Consider the following 19,967-nt stretch of genomic DNA (forward strand, 5'->3'; position numbering starts at 1 on the left):
ATGTTCTCACCACAAAGAAAAAAAGCTAACTGTGAGGTGATGGATATGTTAATTAGTTTGATTGTGATGATTATTTGACAATGTATATATGTATATATAAAAATACCAAGTTGTACACCTTAAATATATACCACTTTTATTAGTCAATTACACTTCAATAAAGCTGGGTTTGGGGAAGAAAGGTCATTTTCAAAACTTAATTAAATTGGGATATGCCAGACATCAATCCATGATAGCAGTAAATAAGAGATAATCATTGGGTTCGTGGAGCTTAAAGTGAAAAGTACTTATCTTTCCACCAAAAAAAATAAAATCCCAGCCTCCCACATGATGGGCAGGGATTGTTGGCTCTGTACTGGGCAGACTGCAACACACAAAAATGAATGGCAGAAAGAGAGGGCAGTGAGCACCAAGTACTCCCCGTGGGTCTGGAGCAACATGGTCCACACGCTTGTGTCATCTGGTCCCAAGGCTGGTACTTGCCTGTTGCTAGGGGTGGATGCCAAAAGTTCTACCACTGTTAAACATCCACCTCTCCCCCTTTCTTCAGTTCTGTGCTCAATAAACAATGTCCTTGTCGTAGCTTGGCTTTCCAGATATGGCAGAGACTAGTTACTTTCCTAATACTTGATTTTCTTAATAAAATATCTCACTGGATATAAGGCCACCCGGAATAAAGACTGCATTTTCCAGGTGCCCTTGCAGTCAGGCATGTCCACATGACTTAATTCTGGCCAAAGGGATGTGAGAAGAGTTATATGTGTCCTCTGGATCCAGCTCCCAGAGGAAATGTATTCTTTTCCCATTTCTCCCTTCCTACTGCCTGGAAAGCAGACAAGGTAGGGGGCATTTCTTAGACTATGTGGATGAGGCCACAACCAAGAGATATAAAATAAATAGAAGGAAACTGGGCCCATCCAATCTTCTCTGGGCTTAGACTTTTATGTAACAGAAACTAAACTTCTATCACATTTGGGCTACTATGAAATCTGGACCTCTGTCTCATTCAATTGAACCCATATCCTGCCTAATACACTCTATAAAAGTCCCCTTACAGGAAGTGCAGGCCAGAAGCCACACGTATTCATCCCACTTGTAGTCCTGTTTCATATGACAAATCGATACACTAGCGGTCAGCCAGAGAGCAGTGGTCAGTCTTCCACAGCCAGCCTGCCAGCCAAGGCTAAGAACAAATTCCAGAGAGTCCAGTTGCATGGAAAGGCCTCTCAGGAGCCAGCCTGTAAGCCCTACAGCAATAAAAGCACTTCAAATGGCATGGAGGATGTTGAAACTTTCCCATAACATGAGCAATAGAGGTACATCCAGAACTTTCTCAAGGAATCCGAATGACCACAGCTGTTATCTCATTATTACCAAAAACCTCTGTGGTCGTCTGTCCACTTCCCCCATTTAATAATGGATGGCTAAGTGGCTTGGCCAGAGTGCTCATGGGAAGTGCACATTCATGCTAATCCATGATCTAGGGTGACCAATTTGCCCCAGTTTGCCCTGTGAGCACCAAACATCTTTTAGTCCTGGCACTCCTCAGTCTCAGGCAACCATGAACAGCTGATCACCCTATGTGATACAGTTCTAGAGCATGGACAAGCATCCACATCCTACTCTGGACTCCTCCAGCCCTTCAGGTGTGTCTTCTTTATTTTTTCACTCAACTGTTACCACAGTATATTGTAAACACACCTGCAAGGCCCTCCCAGCACCCATCACAGTGCCTTGCACCCATCTGGAAATAACTAAGGGCTTTTTGACCTGGATTATATTGTAGTGGGTGCCTTTATGTTTTGTAGTCAAACCGTTGAAAAGTCACCTTTGGTAAAAGAGAAAAATGAAAGGCCTCTCTAAGGTAGTGAAGGAAGGAAGTGACATATTTAACAAAACACATTTGAGAGGCAGGAAATAATAAGTGTGTCTAATGTGATACTCTGGATGTGAAAAGTTTCGACGGTGGCATTCCAAACCCTACCATTTTACAAAGCCTGAAGAGTGACTTTGATTACTGACATCTCCTGCTGGAAAACTTGGGAGCAAGACTGTAAAGCAAATTACGATTAAACGTGCTTCAAAAGTCAGAGATACAAAAACCGACTAATAAGGACAGACCATTTTTAATTAAGAATGGTTCTGAATTTCTCTCCTGGAGCTGAGGCATAAATTAAATGATGACTACTGCCTCCCAAAGTCTGTTTCTATTGCTGCACTTATCCCTCTGACCTGCTGTAAACTGCTGTCATCTGCCTACTTGTCTGTTATTACTGTGGGACCAGGATTTCCTGGCAGACAAGGACACCTGGCCCAGGTGAACATGTGCCTGGCATTTGATGAATATCTGTTCTGAGCTGTTTTCTTCACTCACAACACTTCTGACACCAAATGTGTGTGTGTTTCTCCTCACACCTACCAATTCAACTCTCCAGACACCAACTGAGTATCCTACAATTCAGTGCCATTCTGACACTAAAGGCAGACCCCACATGGGAAAGGCTCAGCCCCACAAGACTGCTCCCACTTCAGATGCCAGATGCAAGTCCAGGCCACCCATACTGCAACCAGCCAGCTACAAAGTCAAGGGGTTCCCATGACCCCTTTCTCAGGTTCAATAATTTGCTAGAATAATTCAAAGAACTCATGAAATCTCTTTACATATGATTACTGGCTTATTATAAAGGATACAACTCAGGAACAGTCGATTAGAAGAGATGCATAGAACAAGACACGGGTTGGGGGAGGGGAATGGCCAGGGATGTGGAGAACAAGGCTTCCATGCTCTCTCCAGGTGCACCACCCTCCCAGAACCTCAATGTGTTCTCCAACCCAGAAGCTCCCAAATCCTGATGTTCAGGGGCTTCATGGAGGCTCCATTACATGGGCATAATTGATTAAATCATTGGCAATTACTGATTAATTTAATCTCCAGCCTCTCTCCTGGGAGGCAGGGAATGCGGATGAAAGTTCCAACTTTCTAATCATACCTTGGTCTTTCTGGAGACCAGCCTGCATCCTGAAGCTATCTACGGGCCCCAATCACCAGTCATCTCATTAGCACACACACACAAAAACACTCTTTTCACTCTGAGATTCCAAGCTCTTAGATGTTCTTATGTCAGGATCTGAGGACGAAGCCCAAATGTTGTAACAAAAGATGTTTCTATCACCCCTATCACTCAGGAAATCACAAAGGTTTCAGGAGCTCTGTGCCAGGAATCAGATACAAAAACCAAATCTAGATTTTTTATTATTATGATTTTACAATATCACATCCATGGATGTCATCTGAGTTTCCCCAATCCCCAGATAATCCTTTTCTGGACAGGCAGAATAGAGCAAGGGGAAAAGAAAGCAAGAACTCAGCCAGACTCCTTCTGAGTGCCTAGTTCCCTAATTTATAAAATGGGAATAAAGGGACGCCTGGGTGGCTCAGTTGGTTAAGCGGCTGCCTTCGGCTCAGGTCATGATCCCAGGGTCCTGGGATCGAGTCCCACATCGGGCTCCTTGCTCAGCAGGGAGCCTGCTTCTCCCTCTGCCTGCCTCTCCCCCTGCTTGTGTTCTGTCTCTCTCTCTGACAAATAAATAAATAAAATCTTTAAAAAAAATAAAATGGGAATAAAATAGCACCTAACTCACAGTGTTTCTGAGGATTAAATGAGTTACGTACAAAGCCTTTGGAACACTGGCTAGCATAGAGTAAGTGCCATAAAGTGTTGTTGCAGAAATTACTTTGACAATATGATACTGTCTTTTCATTGCAAAACTTTGAACAGCCCAGAAGTTTATTTACTAAAATGTTAAGTGAAAAAAGTAAGCTACAGAAGAGTATGTATGGAATAAGTCCATTTATGTAAGAAAAAAAAAATTGTATGTCCCCTAAAGGCACCTAGAACATGGTTTCCAGAAAGGAGAGGGAAGTGGGGGTGCGGGGGGCGGGGAGAGAGGAAAGTAAAGAGAACAGTCACATTTTGCTCTCTTCACTCAGGTATTGTTTGAATCTTTTGCAGTAGGAATATAATCATATCTCATGTGTGGATTTAAAAAAAAAAAAGGCAAAAAAATTACAAAAATTGGCCCCAAAATATGGTACCTGGAGTTGCTGTACTCAAAACTTGTGAACATATCAGCACCCAACCATTGGACCAACATTTCCAGTGTGACTGTTGCCTGTTGGGCCTCACTTTAGGCTAGAGCTTCTCATCCTCAGCACCCTTGACATTTCAGGCCAGATAATTCTTTGTTGTGGGGGCTGCCCTTGCACTGTAGGATGATTAGCAGCATCTCCGGTCTCTACCCTTCAGATGCTAACGTTACCTCCCCACATCGACAACCAAAAATGTCCCGCAGTTATTGCCAAATGTCCCCTAGGGGGAAAAGTCACCCTGGTTGAGAACTAATATTTGACCACTTTATGAAAATGAGCCAGTTATCGCCACCCTTTTTTTAAAGGGCTGTCAACTTTATGGCTTTTGCTGCAATGCAAAGCCAGCAAAAATCCGGGGCGGCAAGAAGAGGCACAGAGAGCACGGAATTGGACTGTGGGCTAGATATGCCTATTCCTTCCTAGTAGACACTGAACAACCCAAGGAACAGTATCCATTTTCTCTCAGTAAACATTTTGTCTCTCCTAAGACTGTAAAAAACAATCCACAACATTTGGTTTGCAAAACAACCCTTCCCCACATCTGCTTCTGCTCCCCTTCAGTCTCACAAGGAAATGTCATCTCTTTCCCCTGGGTCCAGTGCAATGATGATGACAGTTTACATTTATTTATATTGTCTGTTCTGCCAGGAGAGGATGTAAAGAAGCTAAACCACATGGGGACTTTTGAGAAACTATCAGGAATCAGGTGCAGTAAAGGATCACATCTCTGGGAAAGGTTTGGGTAGCTCAAGAGGCCAAGCTGAGGACGAATTGTCTATCATTTGAGAAGAGTATCCATCCTGTTCCTCCCCTGCTTCTCTTTCCTGTCTCCCTCTCTGCCCCTCTCCCTTTTCTCCCTCTCCTACACTGAGGGAAATTGAGCCAAGCCGGGGACTCCCAGGCAGGAAGTGATGAGAAGGTTCAGATGCAAGACCTCTGATCTGAGATTCGGTCTTTGCAGAGAACAGACTGACCTATAGATGGAAGTAGCCGTGGGCTTAGTGGTAGAAACTCCTGTCTGCTTCGGGTCTTCTAGGTGTGACCTTGGGCAAAGTTTTTAGCTTCCCTGGGTCTCCAATTCTTCATTTACAAAGTGGAGAGAACAGCTCTACCTGCTCTGTCGACCTCATGGGGTTGCACTAAGAAGCCAGCGAAACAGTGTTGGCGTTGGACTTCATAGATTGCAGGGAATTGTACAAACTGCTATGCAGGCAGACCTTGACCCCCGGCCCTCCACCCCCAATAGCCATGGGCCCAACAATCCCCAAGGGATAAAAATAAGAACAGGAGGAGAAACAGGAGGAGACTTTTTGGGGTACGCAGCATGTCGCGTGGAATGGGAGCTAAGATTTCACAAAGATGTATAAGCTCCAACATGATAGCATATTTCCCAGACCTCTCCCAATTTGTCTCCCTTCAGGCTCAGCACAGGAACCATTTGAGTCAGAATGGGAAGGAAAGGGAGGGTGGGAAACCGTCCAGGAGACAAACCTTGGCTGCCACCTCATCCTTCTGTTTTAAGGGGCCCAGAGGCCTTGTGTTCTCCTTTGCCATTCCAAAGAGACCATAATGGACTCTTTAAATTACATGTCAAACCTCAAAAATCCTAAATTTATAATCCAAGTGAGAGAAGCATGTATCAGTGATATATATATATACCACATTTTCCTGCTATCCAGCCTCAGTACCCAGATATTATTGTTGAAAGTGTGGGAGCAAGGTTCTCTAGCAGAGGTAGCCTAACTCTTTGAGCTAGTTGGGAAGGTGCCAAGCCTGCCCTACTCTGGCAAACAATGGGAAAACAGCCCATGCTGCTAGAAGGAAAGTGTTTCTATAGCTGCCTACTGCTTAGCTTCCAAAGGACAGAGCCTCACCTTTTTAGAAAGAGAAACTGAGACTCTATGATTTGACCAGATACTAGATTAATAAAAACTACTACTGCTATTACCACCCACCAAGGTTAGGGATGTGCCAGTCACTGAGCTTTTCATATAGCATTTCATTTAATCCTCCCTAAACAAACAAGTAGATGAGGACATGGTAGCCAAGGGAATTGCCCAAAGTAACCCCATTTGTGAGTGGCAGAACCAGGGTTCAAACACAGGTCTGCCCAAAATTTCAACTTTCAACACAACACGCACTGCCTTCAAGCTGCCAAGCACTGTCTCTTCCCAGTAATGAGTTGTAGACTATATATTAATCAATGTTACATGGTCATAAAATCACCAGTCCACCCTCCAAGCAGTTCACAGTCCTGCTAGGATTGATTTCCCTGTCCCTAGCCCCAACTTCACTCTCTTCTAAACTCTACTTAGGAGGGTCAAGGTAGGGACTCCAGACAATGCAATAAATGACCTTTCTGGAATATCCTCCATTTAGTGGACCAAATAAGTAATTAACCCAAAAGTTAAATTCCTTTCATGTTTAAAGATCTAAGCATGTTATAAGGAAAACCAAGAGTAGGTTCTTTGAAACACTGAATGAAAAAGATAAACCCCTAGCAAAACAATTCAAGAAATGGGGAATACATGTGGTAATGGATGTTAACAAGACTTATTATGGTGATCATTTCACAATATATACAAATATTGAATCATTATGTTGTACACTTGAAACTAATATAATCTTGTATATCAATCATACCTCAATTTTTTAATTAATTTTTTAAAAAACAAACAAGAAAAAAACAGGAAAGTAATAAATATCAAGAATGAGACTACAGGGAGCCTGGGTGGCTCAGTCGGTTAAACATCTGCCTTTGGTTCAGGTCATGATCCCAAGTTCCTGGGATTGAGTCTGCATCGAGCTCTCTGCTCAGTGGGGAGTCTGCTTCTCTCCCTGCCCCTCCCCCCACTCGGGCTTTCTCTCTCTCAAAAATAAATAAATACAATCTTTAAAAAAAAAGAATGAGACTACAAATATAGGGGTAATTAAAATCATTAATGAAAATAATAGCATATGCCAGTAAACTTGAATACCAAGATGACACGAGTGATGTTAGGAAGATATAAATTACCAAAACAGATTCAAGAAAAGGTAGGAGAACTGAACAATAACCATAGAATTACTAGAAAAAAAAATTGCCAAACACCACTGGTATAGAAACCAGGCCCTGATGGTTTTGCCCATGAATTCTATCTGTCCTTCAAAGAACAGTTAATTCCTATGCTGTTCAAATTATGACAGAGCACAAAAGAAGATGAAAAATCTTTCCAAATCATTTGGGAGGTAAGCATAATTCTGATTCAAACTATTTTTTTTAAGTACAAAGAAATTATAGACCTACATTACTAGCAGTATGGCATAAATCACAAAATCTTATATTATATATTAACAAATTAAATTTGAAAGTATATTTTTGAAGCACAATAACCAAGTTGGATTTATTACAGGAATTTTATGATGGTTTAAAATTCTGGGATGGTTTAACATCAGAAAATCTATTAATGTAATTCATTACATCAGTAGATTAAAGAAAAAAAAATTCCTGCCTATTTTGATAGATGCCAGAAAAGCATTATATAAAAATTCTAAGTAAAATTGAAATAGGAAAACATCCTAAATTTGATAATTTATATACCAGTAGAAAACATCATATTAAACAAAGACATACTACTTAAAGAACAGGAAGAATACCTGATATCATGAATATTCTTCAACCCTGTTCTTAAGGTTTTAAAATTATTATTTATAGATTTCATCTCTAGAAATCCAAGCATCTCAACTAAAAATCTGTTAGTATAAAAAGCATTCAGTAACACAACTGGATACAAGCTAAATACACAAAAATCAAAGCTTTCCTCTCCCAAAGCAATAATAGACCCGAAAATATAATGTGATAGATCATTCTCAAAATATTAAAAACATAAAATGATAAAGAATATAATTAATAAACCAGAGGCTTGTTATTTAATAATCAACAGGATGATAAAAATAATTTATCTAATGGTTCCTTGATTTTTTTTCCTTGATTTTTTTTATACACCATAGAATGAGTGGATTTTGCAGTTTCAAAATACCTTGGAAATTATCTAGTCCAACTCCCTTATTCTCTGAAAAGGAAACTGTTACCCAGAGAGTTTGGACAAACGGACCATGTTCATAAAGCCTATAAGAAGCTGGATAAAAACTGGAATCCAAATCCAGTCCATTGCTTTTCTCACTGTATTTTGTTACTTTCATTAGAGGATTTGAAATGCCAAAAAAAAATTATTCAAAATGCCTTTTGATTAAAGAAAAATAATTTGCAAATGCCATGGAGAATAGAACAATATGTGATTGTTTTCTTATGTACCTTAGATTGTCTTTGTGAAACAGAGGTCTACAGGGCAGAACAAATGTATTATGTTCTTCTATCACATCAAACTGTGGGCAATTAGTGCTTTTCAATAGTCATTATGCCACTTCTGAAACAATAAAACCTAGTGACCAGGATGCCTGGCAGCAGATTACAGTGCATCTCATCTGTAAGCTCTTTGAAGTGTCAGCTAAAATCTGTGCATGGTTTTTAAATTATAACGGAAAATGTTCTGAATTTAAAACTATCTACCTTCAACCATATGAAGATACTCCTTTATTAAACTTGTTTCCGGCATCAGCAAAGTCTCATGATATTCATTTTCAAGAGAAAAGAAATCCGTCCCTGGTTCCTAAACCTCAGATGGCCTTTCAGGCTTGCATTTAATGACAGCCTGAGGAAAGAGAATGAAGCCTGCTATGTCTCTACCCAGGCAGTTCTATGATGGAGACTAGAGAGATGAACGTCACTTAGGGTCTCAGATGTGGTAAACAGGTAAAGACAAATTACTAGTCAACTCTGGAAAGAATAATACAACTATAAAGAGATTAGCTCTGATGCGAATGTGAGATTATTCTCAAACTCTACTAGTAAATTCCAAACATTTTGCATCATCATCTTTATGAAAGAAAGGATGTTGTTAGTTTTAAAAGAAAAACACTGCAGTTTCTGAAAGTTTAAATCCCAAACTTTCTATTTCTCCAGAAAAGAAAAATACATATTAGGGGCAGATTAAAAGTCAGGACTTTAATACAGACCATACCATTTTCTTTTGGGAAAATTGCTTCTTTTTCTCTATTCAACGGTTCGAAAGGTGGGGGTCTTTAAACACAGGTGCTAGACATCTGTTGATTTAGCTTCCTTTTCCTCATGTTGATGTCAAGAATATCCCAAATTTCCTGTGAGGAACTTCATGTCTCCAATTCTGAACCACACAATTTAGGCAAAATCTACGTGCATGCACGCGCACACACACACACACACACACATCCCATGGCAATAAAAGAGACTGAAGGGAGATCCAACTGTCATTCTCTCCAATAAATCCTGGCCCTAAAGAAAACCACATACCTTCTACAGGGAGACCCCTGTGTTGAAGGAGGCCATCTTCTCTGATGGAAAACTTTCTAAACCAGAGCAGGATGTCTTGCTCACTCACAGGCAATCACCACGTCAGATCTGTTTCTACTGTCGCTCCTGCCTGCTCCCAATTCAGGAAGAACCAGACATAGAGAAAAGAGAAAAATATACTTCACGATAAGATTAAGCCTCCATCCCCACTACACTGCAGGTCCCTGAAGCCACAAGATGGAGGAGGGGCTAGAGTTTAAACCAACTATAGATTAAAGCTCTAACTGGGACAAGACTAAGGTGGAAAATAAAGGTAAGGAATTTGCCCAAGAATTTACTAAGGGACAGGAAAGAAGAAACTGACAAGGTGTGGCTCCAGGCAATGACTGAAAGAAATAAAAACTATTTCTTGTTAATATCTCCACTGAGTTTGGCAGGTTACAGATTTTTTTTATTTTAACCACAAAAACCACGATAGCACAGGAAAATGAGGAAGTCCATCAAAAGGCTATAATTTTTTTTAAATCCCAGGGAGATCACAGATGGCATTAAATTTGTAGAAAAATCAGAACTGAGAACATCCCACTCCAAGAGCCCTAAAGAATTCCAAAATGGAAAAAGAGCAAAACAAGTGCAGGAGTTGGCCAGGAGCCATGATCAGGGAGATTTATAGAAGAACTGCATTCACAATCACGGTGACAGAAGGCTAATAATCAGCGCTTGCCTAAAGCTGTTGAGACAGTGTAGATTTGATTTCAGAGAGACACAAGGGAACTTTTGGGATTGATGAAAATGTTCTGTTTCTTGATTGGGATGTTGGTTACATGGCTAAACAGACTGTACACTTAAAATGGGTGCTTTTGTTGTTGTTAGGCTTACTGGATTGTCATTAGAGCTAGAAGCCTAGCTTCCTACAAGTCTGACTGATAGCAGGCTGGCTTCCTGGACTGGTTATTATAGATAAAGGTTTGGTTTCCGGGCCAGGTTGCTGTAGGTTGTAGGTTAAAGTTATATAACAGTTATATATGTATCATTAAGTCATTGTCTATTTAGATATTCAGTCTCTCCCCTAGGAAAGTTCATTTTTTTAAAAAGAGATTTAAGAGACATATTAACTTGAAAGGTATGGATCTTCTTTGGGTTCTGATTCAAACAATTTAAGAAAAAAAGAATTTATAGGACAAGTTGGAAAATATTGACATTATCTGGGTATTTTGTGATTTTTAGGCATTATTGTTGAGTTGGGGTGTGGGCATGATGGTATTGTGGTATATTTAAAAAGGGAAATCCTTATCTCTTACAGATTCATGCATGTATACTAATGAAATTATATAATGTCTCTGGCTTGCTTCCATATCATTTAGGGGATAGGTATAATGAAAGGGGATATAAAGGAAATGAGATTGGCCACAATAATGAGGTAATAGATATAAGGGGCTCATGATGCTCTTCCCTTTACTTTTTTGTACACTTGAGAATTTTCATATTAAAAAATTTTAGAACAACTATACACATAGAAGGAAGACCAAAAGAAAATTCAATAACATGTTAAGTTGCTGATGGTTTTTAGAATTAGAGTTATTGATTATTTCCATTATTTTCTCCATGCTTTTCTATATTATCAAAGCATCTTTAAGAAAATAAATGCTTTAGGGGTTTTCTATTTTTTCAATGTCACCCATCCTTCAAGAACTAACTCTAACCCTCTATCCTCCAGGAGCCTCCCTTGACCTTTTCCATGAAAGATTTGCTTCCTCCATTGAGCACCTGTGAAACTTACCACTTCCTCTACTCATCAGCAATTGGCATGTGTTATCTTTGGTTATTTATTTTACTTATATTTCTTATTGCAGTTTGGGAGGTCCCCAAGACCACGCACATGTTTAATTTTTCATTAGAAGGATTCACAGAAGTCAGAAAGGTCATTACATTTACACTTACAATTTATTACAGTGAAAGGATCCAGATCAAAATGGGCCAATAAAGAAGACTCATAGGAGAGAGTCCAGGAGAGACCAGACATGAGTTTCCAGTTGTCTTCTCCCAGTGAACTCATGTGGGCAGCACTTACTTCTCCCATCAATAATGATTGGCAATACACACAGTGTTGCAACCAGGGAAGCTCACCCTAGCCTTAGTGTCCAAGTTTTTCTTGGGGTTTTGTCATGTAGGTACAGCTAACCACCTGATACCATGTGGCCTAAGCCCCACCTTCCCCCCAAAAATCATACTCTTAGTATGGACTATCTGGTATGATCCAAGGTCCCCAAGTCAACAGAGACCTTCTTACCAGGCAAAATATTTCAACAGCTTAGAGGTTACCTCCCAGGTAGCAGGCAAGAGCCAAACCTTTCTTTGGGCAAAGTTAATCCTTTACTGAACAATTGTATTACTGAACATTTAGATTTTCAAACCCCTGAGAGCAGAAATAACATAAATTTCACAATATTCCTATTATTTAGCATGTGCCTTGTACAGAGAAGAAAACTGCTTATCACTGAGGTCCTTGTCCCATAGGTGCTTGCTTAGAGATGATGGAGTAAGCATCTGTTGGAGGCTAAAAGCCAGTGGAATTAGAGCTTCCTCCATCAGAAATGGGTTTGATTATGACAAACCGGTGAAATGGGAGGAAACATGTCAGAAAATGGAGTGAGAAGGAATCTGGGATAAGAATTCAAAAGGCAGGTAGAATATAGTACTATTTGAAGTGAGGTCTGCAGACCAGCAGCATTAGCATCACTGGAAGCTCATTAGAAAAACAAATTATCAGGCCCACCCTGACCAAATGAATCCGAATCTGTGGGATAAAGCCAGGAATTTGTGATTGACCAAGCGCTCTAGGTGATTCCTATCCACACTGAAATTTGAGAAGTACCCTTTTAGAATATAGTCACATTTTCCTGACATCCTCTATAGGAGGGAGCAGAGGACACCTTTATGAAATAGGATTGAAGAAGGTCTGAGAAGAAGCCACAAAGGAGATGACTGTATGGTTGGACCCTTGGACACCGCAGTCACTAAGGTAAAGAGAAGTCAGTGAGTTTCACAGCTGTACAGGCTCAGCTTCAGGGAGATACTCAGAGCCCACCTGATTAACCAAGATGCTAGCCAGGAACTTTACACTCTCAGGAAAGATCAGATTGTAGAGACTTGGTAGCAAGAACAGAGAATGGATCAAGGTCTCTTAGCTTCCAAAATGAACAGTGTTGCCCAATAGCCCCAAAGAGCCCTCTGCTATCTCTAATAGGCAATAAACTGGACTCCTACCAGATCTACCACTCCAATCTCTGAAACTAGCAATAGGACACAACTCAAGGATGCAAGTGATAAAACCACTTAATAATATTTATCAAAAAATAAGGTGCAATGTTTTATAAATGCTAAACCACTATTTGGCCTGAACCACTATTTGGCCCACTTTTCTCTTTCCTCAGGCTCAAGTTCTCATTTGTACCCAGTTTATTAGGAAAAAGTAGACAGGAGCAGGGAAATTTCCATAACAATGATCTTCTCTCACACTGAAGACACTCTTAATCAATGAGCTGACAACATAATGGACTGTTCATTAGACCCTTCAAGAATAATAAGTTTCAGCCAAGTGAGGAGGCTCAGCCTGAGCCTGAAATCAAGGAAACCACAGAGGAATATGTGAAAAAAGCCCAGAGGTTGCAGCAGATCCTCTTATAAAGGAACTGTCTGGGTGATGTACATGGCATTTTGCAGAAAACGATCATCAACTTTGCAAGCATAACAAGTCTCCTCTAGGATTCTTTTATACAAAGAAAAAAGAAAAATGAATTTGGTGTTTTGATTTGGTAGCCTAAAAAACATGCATTCAAATCTTATACATGTTTTAAAAAGGAGGTATCAATAAATTATTGCTGAGTAAACAAACTGTCCCAAAACTCAGTGGCTTAAATAAAAATCAGTTATTGTTTGCTCATGCCTCTGGGGGTTGGCGGGGCTAGTGATTATTCCAGTCTGCATCAGCTGGGATGGCTCTGCTCCACATGTCTCTCATATTCCTCGGACTAGTAGACCACAGTCTTCTCGTGGTGATGGCCAAGGCAGAAGGTCAAATAGAAAACCACAAGATCACCTGGCCAAGTCTCAGACCTGGCACTGTCACTTCTGTCTCATTCTAATGGCCAAATCAAAGCACATAGCTAAACTCAAAGTCAAGGGACAAGGAAACATGCTCTATCTTTATGGAAGAAATCCAAGGTCACATGACAGAGAGTGTGAACATTGGGTGGGGCAAGAGTTGGGGGTCAATAATGCAATCTACCCCAGAGAAGAACAAGTTTTTCCTATAATGCATATTAACAAAATTTCCCCATACGATTGCACAAGGTATTGATTTTTTTTTTCAATTAGGCAACTATTTATTTAAAAGTGACAGGAATGCTTGTGGCTCTAAACTACCTTTCAGCCTCATCTCCATGAATGCCCTGGCTTGCACAAACCTTCCACTGGAACACAACTGGCCAAATTATTGGTTTCCAAATATACGCTGTAAGTCTATGCCTTCTTGCCTTTGCTTAGATCAGTGGTTCTCAAAATGTGGTCCCTGGAACCAGGAGCATCAACATCACCTGAGAACTGGTTAGAAATGCAAATTCTAAGTCCTTCTCTAAGACTTACTGGATCAGAATCTCTGGGGTTGGGATCCAGCAATCTGTGTTTTGATAATGCAGGTGATTCTGATGCATGTTTAAGCATGAAAACCACTGGCTTAGAGTATCATTCTCCCACCTCCTGCCCTTGAAGAGGACACTTGACTCTGCTCCTATCATTCAGCCTAGTACAGATATCTCTCTAGAGAATGCTCTCTGCCACCACCTCCTCTGGCCAAGACTATCTCTCCATTTCTGAAGCATTTATCATGTGTTCTGTGAATTATTAATTACCTTTTTATATTACTGTGTCTTAACTTCCCAGCCCAACTGTAGATACTGGTCAGCCCACCATTTACCATGGAATTTAGTGTAGGAGGGACATAGGTTCCAATCCCAGCTACGCCCTCACTCAGTGCATGGCCTTGGACAAGTGGCTTAATCTCTCTGAGCCTCAGTGTCGTCATATGAACATGGGATTGATAATACTCACCCACTCCACAGCTACTAGATATAAAGTACTTGACACAGTGCCTGGCCCATAGTCAGCATGGCACAAAAATGCTAGGGCCTGTACTTACGCTTCTTCATCTTAAGCACCTGACCCAGTGCAGCTGAACACGTTAAACCATTCATTAAACATTTGCTCTGTTTTAAATATAAACAGGATTTCATTCTCTGGACTCTCTCCTGAGCTCCAAGCTTTCATATGTCATGCATTATTCATTCTCACTTCCTTCTTGTGGGAGTCAAGAAGTTAAGAGTATCCTGAAGGAGAGTCAAGGCCTTGGGACATTATGGCCAGTGAGCCCAGTCCAATCCACACGTGCCTATCTGAGAAATGTGAAGCAAAGACATTTACGAGATCCAAATCCCTGTGGACATTGTCTCCTGGCCTTGTGCCTCTTTTCAATTATAAGAGGCAGTGAGCCTATTCCTCAATTTCAGAAAGGTGGACCTATGGACATTTAGCTGTCTTATCTGTGCCATATGAGGACACAGTGATTCCCAGCATGGACATGAACAAAATGCTAAATTATCCCAGCTAAAATCATCCCCATCAAAGAGAGGTGGACTAAAGCTTTCTGAGCTGACTCCCAAGTCTTGCGGTGTTTGTCATTGTCATCCTGTACCTTTGCTAATTTGACTTCTTTGTGAATGCCCCAGAGGTTCAAGCTGAATAGATGGTGACTCATCTAAGGAGACAAGGAGAATTAAAATGCCCTTAATTAGAAAGGCATTTGGATTTGTCGCACCTAAGAATTTAGAGATGTAAACTCTGGTTAAAAACATTATAGAGAAAAGATTTGTGAATTTAGCCATAATTACTTTCATTCCATTCTCAAGAAATGCTAATTATGAAGGTAGTTTTTATAAAGAAATCATTATATGTGGGGGAAAGGTTTAATCACTATGCATTTGGAGACAAAGGATTCATTTGTGGGCAGATAATGCAGATGCCAGAACTGTTTCCAGGGAACAACATAATTCTACTTTTTAAAAAATATATTACAGCAGCCCTGTGGAAATGTTTACACCATGCTGAAGGGTGTCCAGACACTTGGAACTGGAAGTACCAGAAAAGGAGACAGTAATCAGTTTTTCATTTCAAAGAATGTACATTGGAAGTGACAATGTCAAACCTTACCTGAATCCTGTGCTCCCAGGAAGCAGTGTTCAGAGAAAGGATATTCTCTAGGATATTCCAAGCTACAACCCACCTCCACCCTCCCTCAATGACTCCTTTATTTTATAAAATCCCAACTTTTCTCTCTTCTTTGAGACATTCCCCCTACTGCAGTAGCCTGAATAAAATCATCTCAATTGTCTGGGGAACTCTGTCTTTGCTAGAAGAAATAATATAGATATAGATAGATAGATCTGTATATATCTACTTATGTTTTCCCCCAACTAAAAAGCAATTAGTAAGTTGTTAAATCTGTCTCTACTCAGCACCAGGTACAAAGCTGAATGTTGTATTCAGTGACTCATGTCAATGGTATATCTACACCTAACTTCAAACCAACCTATTTATAATCACTTTCTAGCCAGATGCTTGGCTTATGCACACCTGTGGGTACTCCCCATTAGAAAGCTCAGCCCTTGGTTTTTCTGCGACTGGGAACACTTCCCGGTCTTGTAAGGCAGAAGTCCTACCAGTTAATGTCCTTCTCTGGTCTGGATGCCCGCCATCTTCTGGCCGGTTTCTTCAATTGCCCAGGGCACCTGCTCACAGATGTCCCAGATGAAGTGCTGCCTGAGGCTGCTTGCTAACCAGCTGACTTCCCTGTCAGGCCCTGCTAATGTCTGTCTAGTGTGAAAGACAGAATTCCCAGAACAATTAAGGCAATGATTTTATTCAAGCTATTGTTAGAAGGAAGATGCCCATTCATGAGGAATGTCTCAAAAGAAAAGAAAGGAGCCCTGGCATTTTCTAGAGGCAAGTAGGCAAGGGAATCACCCTCCATTCTTATGGAAGTCAGGAGGAAGGGTGGAGGTGGTTCTTCTCTTGGAATATGTGAGAGCAGAGTGATCATCTACAGTTAGCCCTTTCTCAGAACACAAAAGGCTAGAAGATTTCTCAGTCAGCACTACTTTTCAGAAGCAGAGGGCTCAAATAAAATCCAACATTGTCACTAGTGTCTGAGACCCGCCCCCTCCCCCCATCTCACCAAAAACTAAGTCCCAACTCTGGCAAGCTCCTTGCCGACACCATGTGCCAAAACAAAAACAGCTACTTTTAAAATAATACCTGCCAACTTTCATACAACAATGCTTTGTTTTCTTGAGGCAACTGGACTCAGGCTAATTTGCCACCCTAACAGGTTTTTCAACAAACTGGCTTTCAGAACGTTGGCCCTCTTCCTCACAGCAGACCTAAGATCAGACAGACTTGGTATTTTTTCTCTTTCTGAAGCAAACACTAAGGTCCCGGAGGGTCCTGACCTACCTTGCCAGCTCCATACCCACCACTCTTACCCCAGAGCCAGGGAGCCTTCAATAAATGTCAACTGAATTAAAGCATCTTTGATGTATACTTACCACTCATTCATCAAGCAGAATCATTTTTAAATACTTTCCGGCTCTGAAAATCTCAAATCCATCAGCTGTATTCACATCTTACATCCCGAGAGGAGACAACAACCAGAGGGCCTGCTTATGCTCCCGGGTCTCCTGCTCCCACACCTGCTCCTATGCTTGTAATGCACTGGCTGTCAGAACAACACTGGGGAGACTCACTTTATATCATAGCAAGGACCAAAAGCAGAAGAAAAACAAAAATCTCCAACAAAAGTGCAAGTAGAGGCCCTACATGGTCAGCATTGTACGATTGAACAGCAAAGCCCCTGCATAAAACCCAGAGTTTAGGCATCTGTGAATGTCGTTAGAACAGCAGGAGAACCTCTCAAGGGGTTCAAAAGCTGCCCTTCCAGGACAACATCAGGGAGAACGTTTTCCTACGTGGAAAGAAGGAGGCTGCCAGTAGCCCCAGCAGGCTTGGATGAGAGAGGCAGAGAGCTCCAGCATCACACAGGCATGGAGAAGATTCTCTTCCAGAGAGGACTGGAAGGGAGCTGCACCTGCCACAGAAAGCAAGCAATTCGAGCTCAGCCCTTCAACCACTCCATAGTAACCAGGGCCTTGAGTCAAAGCAAATGCCGACAGATGGAACCACATGTAGTGAGACTCTGAATTAGACTCAAATGATTTCTTTAACCACACAGACTAAGGGTTATTGCCTTCACTCTGAAAAAGGAGGATTCCTAATATACTATCAGACCCCACTCTTGATAGCATTGCAGAGACCGAGTATACAAATGGGATACCGGAGGACCAGGCCATATCTGATGGGAGAACTCTGACCCACAACCCCTGCAGTAGCCTGCCCAGATCAGTCAGGATCTGGCCAATGGCCACCAGCTTCCAAGTCAGGACCAAGCAGAGAAGCTGTGTGGGCACAGGACATGCCACCCTGAAATATGCCACTTCGGCATAGAGATTCTTTGAAGCTGGAGGGAAATGAAAATCAACAGATGCAGAAAGAAGCTTTCCTGGAGCTTCCCTTATCTGACTAAAGACAGAAACTTGTTACTTCTCTACATATGTATTGTTCATTGCTAAAATGCTGTATAAGCCCAAGTTCTAACCACCCCTTTTGAGTTGTTCATCACTGAGCTTTCTCCTGTGTGGTGTGTGCTGCATGCATTAATAAACTGCTTTTCTCTTGTCAATCTGTCTTTTGTTAGTCTAATTTACAAGGACCCAGTGGAACCTAAGATGGGGAGAGGAGAAAGATTTTTATTCCTCCCCAGTGTACTTGTCTATTGGAGTCATTAAGAGAACCTATTTTGTAGGTGTATTGTGAGGATTCAGTGAGTTTGTGCCTCAGGTCAATGCTGAGCGTGTAATAGCGCTTTGTTAAGATTGCTATTTCAAACTACTGTTATTTCAGGGCTTGTTAGTCTCAGCTCATACTTCAGTTGCCGTCATAAAGACCTCAGCCAAAGCGTGCTTCTGAGTCCTGTGTCTTTGCACACGTGGACCAGATAGGCCCTACTGGGCAGGTAGAGTCCTCTCAAGGGGATTCCTTACCTGGTGGTGCCCAGTCTGAACACAGGCCTCCTGAAGTCATCTCAGTTTAATATAATTCTTTCTAGATGTGCTACATGTCACTGTAGGATCTAGAAAGTGAAAGCACAGAAGGTCTGTCCCTGGGTGGCTGAGTCAAAAGTGGGACCTGCGGTTAGACACAGGGAGTGGGCCGGGTCTGCAGGCCAGAGGGAGAAAACAAAATATTCTGGCATGTGTTTGAGAGTGACGTGTTCTCATTAGCGACGGGTGCTGTTATGGGTACAACTGTATCTCCACTCCAAATCCTGGCATGTTGAAGTCCTAGCCCCCAGGACCTCAGAATGTGACCTTATTTGGAATTAGGGTCTTTGCAGATGTAATTAGTTAAGATGAGGTCACAGTGGAGTTAGGTGGGTCCCTACTCCAACCTGACTGATGTCCTTACTAAAAGGAGAAACTTGGACATAGACACACACACACAGGGAGAAATCCATGTGAGGCCTGCAGTTCTGCCATCACAGGCCAAGGAACTACTGAAGTTAGGAGAGAGGCCTGGATCAGACCTTCCCTAGAGCCTTCAGAGGGGGCCGGCCCCGCCGTCATCATGATTGCAGACTTCTGGTCTCCAGAACTGCAATACGATACAGTTCTGTTGTTTTAAGCTACCAGTTCATAGCGCTGGGTTACGGCAGCCCTAGGATACTAATGCATTTGTGGAAAAGCCAGGCAACTGACGAAGAAAACCCTGCTCTATTCCAAAAGAGAATATTAATAAAAATAGGAAATAAAGCTTGCCACCGGCCTTGAATTCACTCCATAAAGCAGGATTTCCCACTCAGGAAGCGTTGATGGGAGTGTGCCCTGATACAGCTTTTTTGGAGTGCAGTTTGACAGGATCTATCAATAAAAGGCACATATCCTTTGGCACAGAAATTTCATTCATGGGACTTGATCCTATATACATACTGGCATTAAGTGCACAAAGATATTTAATTCAGCATTTGTCAGTAACAGCCACAACGTGGGAGAAAAAAAAAAAAGGAAAACTTCGGGTCCTTCAGTAGTCATGACCCACCCACACAGAACAATAGGCAAAGGTTAGGCACTCCCAGGCCAATCTCCAAGCTATTGTGGAAAACTTTCCGGGGCCTCACTGTTAAGAAGGGGGAATAGCAAATTATACTTCAGTAAGTGTAGTGTGTAACAATTCATGTTTTTAAAAAACAGTAACAAGGCGGGCAGCTGGGTGGCTCAGTAAGTT

Source organism: Halichoerus grypus, chromosome 7 (genome assembly GCF_964656455.1).
Source record: "Halichoerus grypus chromosome 7, mHalGry1.hap1.1, whole genome shotgun sequence".
Taxonomy (NCBI): Eukaryota; Metazoa; Chordata; class Mammalia; order Carnivora; family Phocidae; genus Halichoerus; species Halichoerus grypus.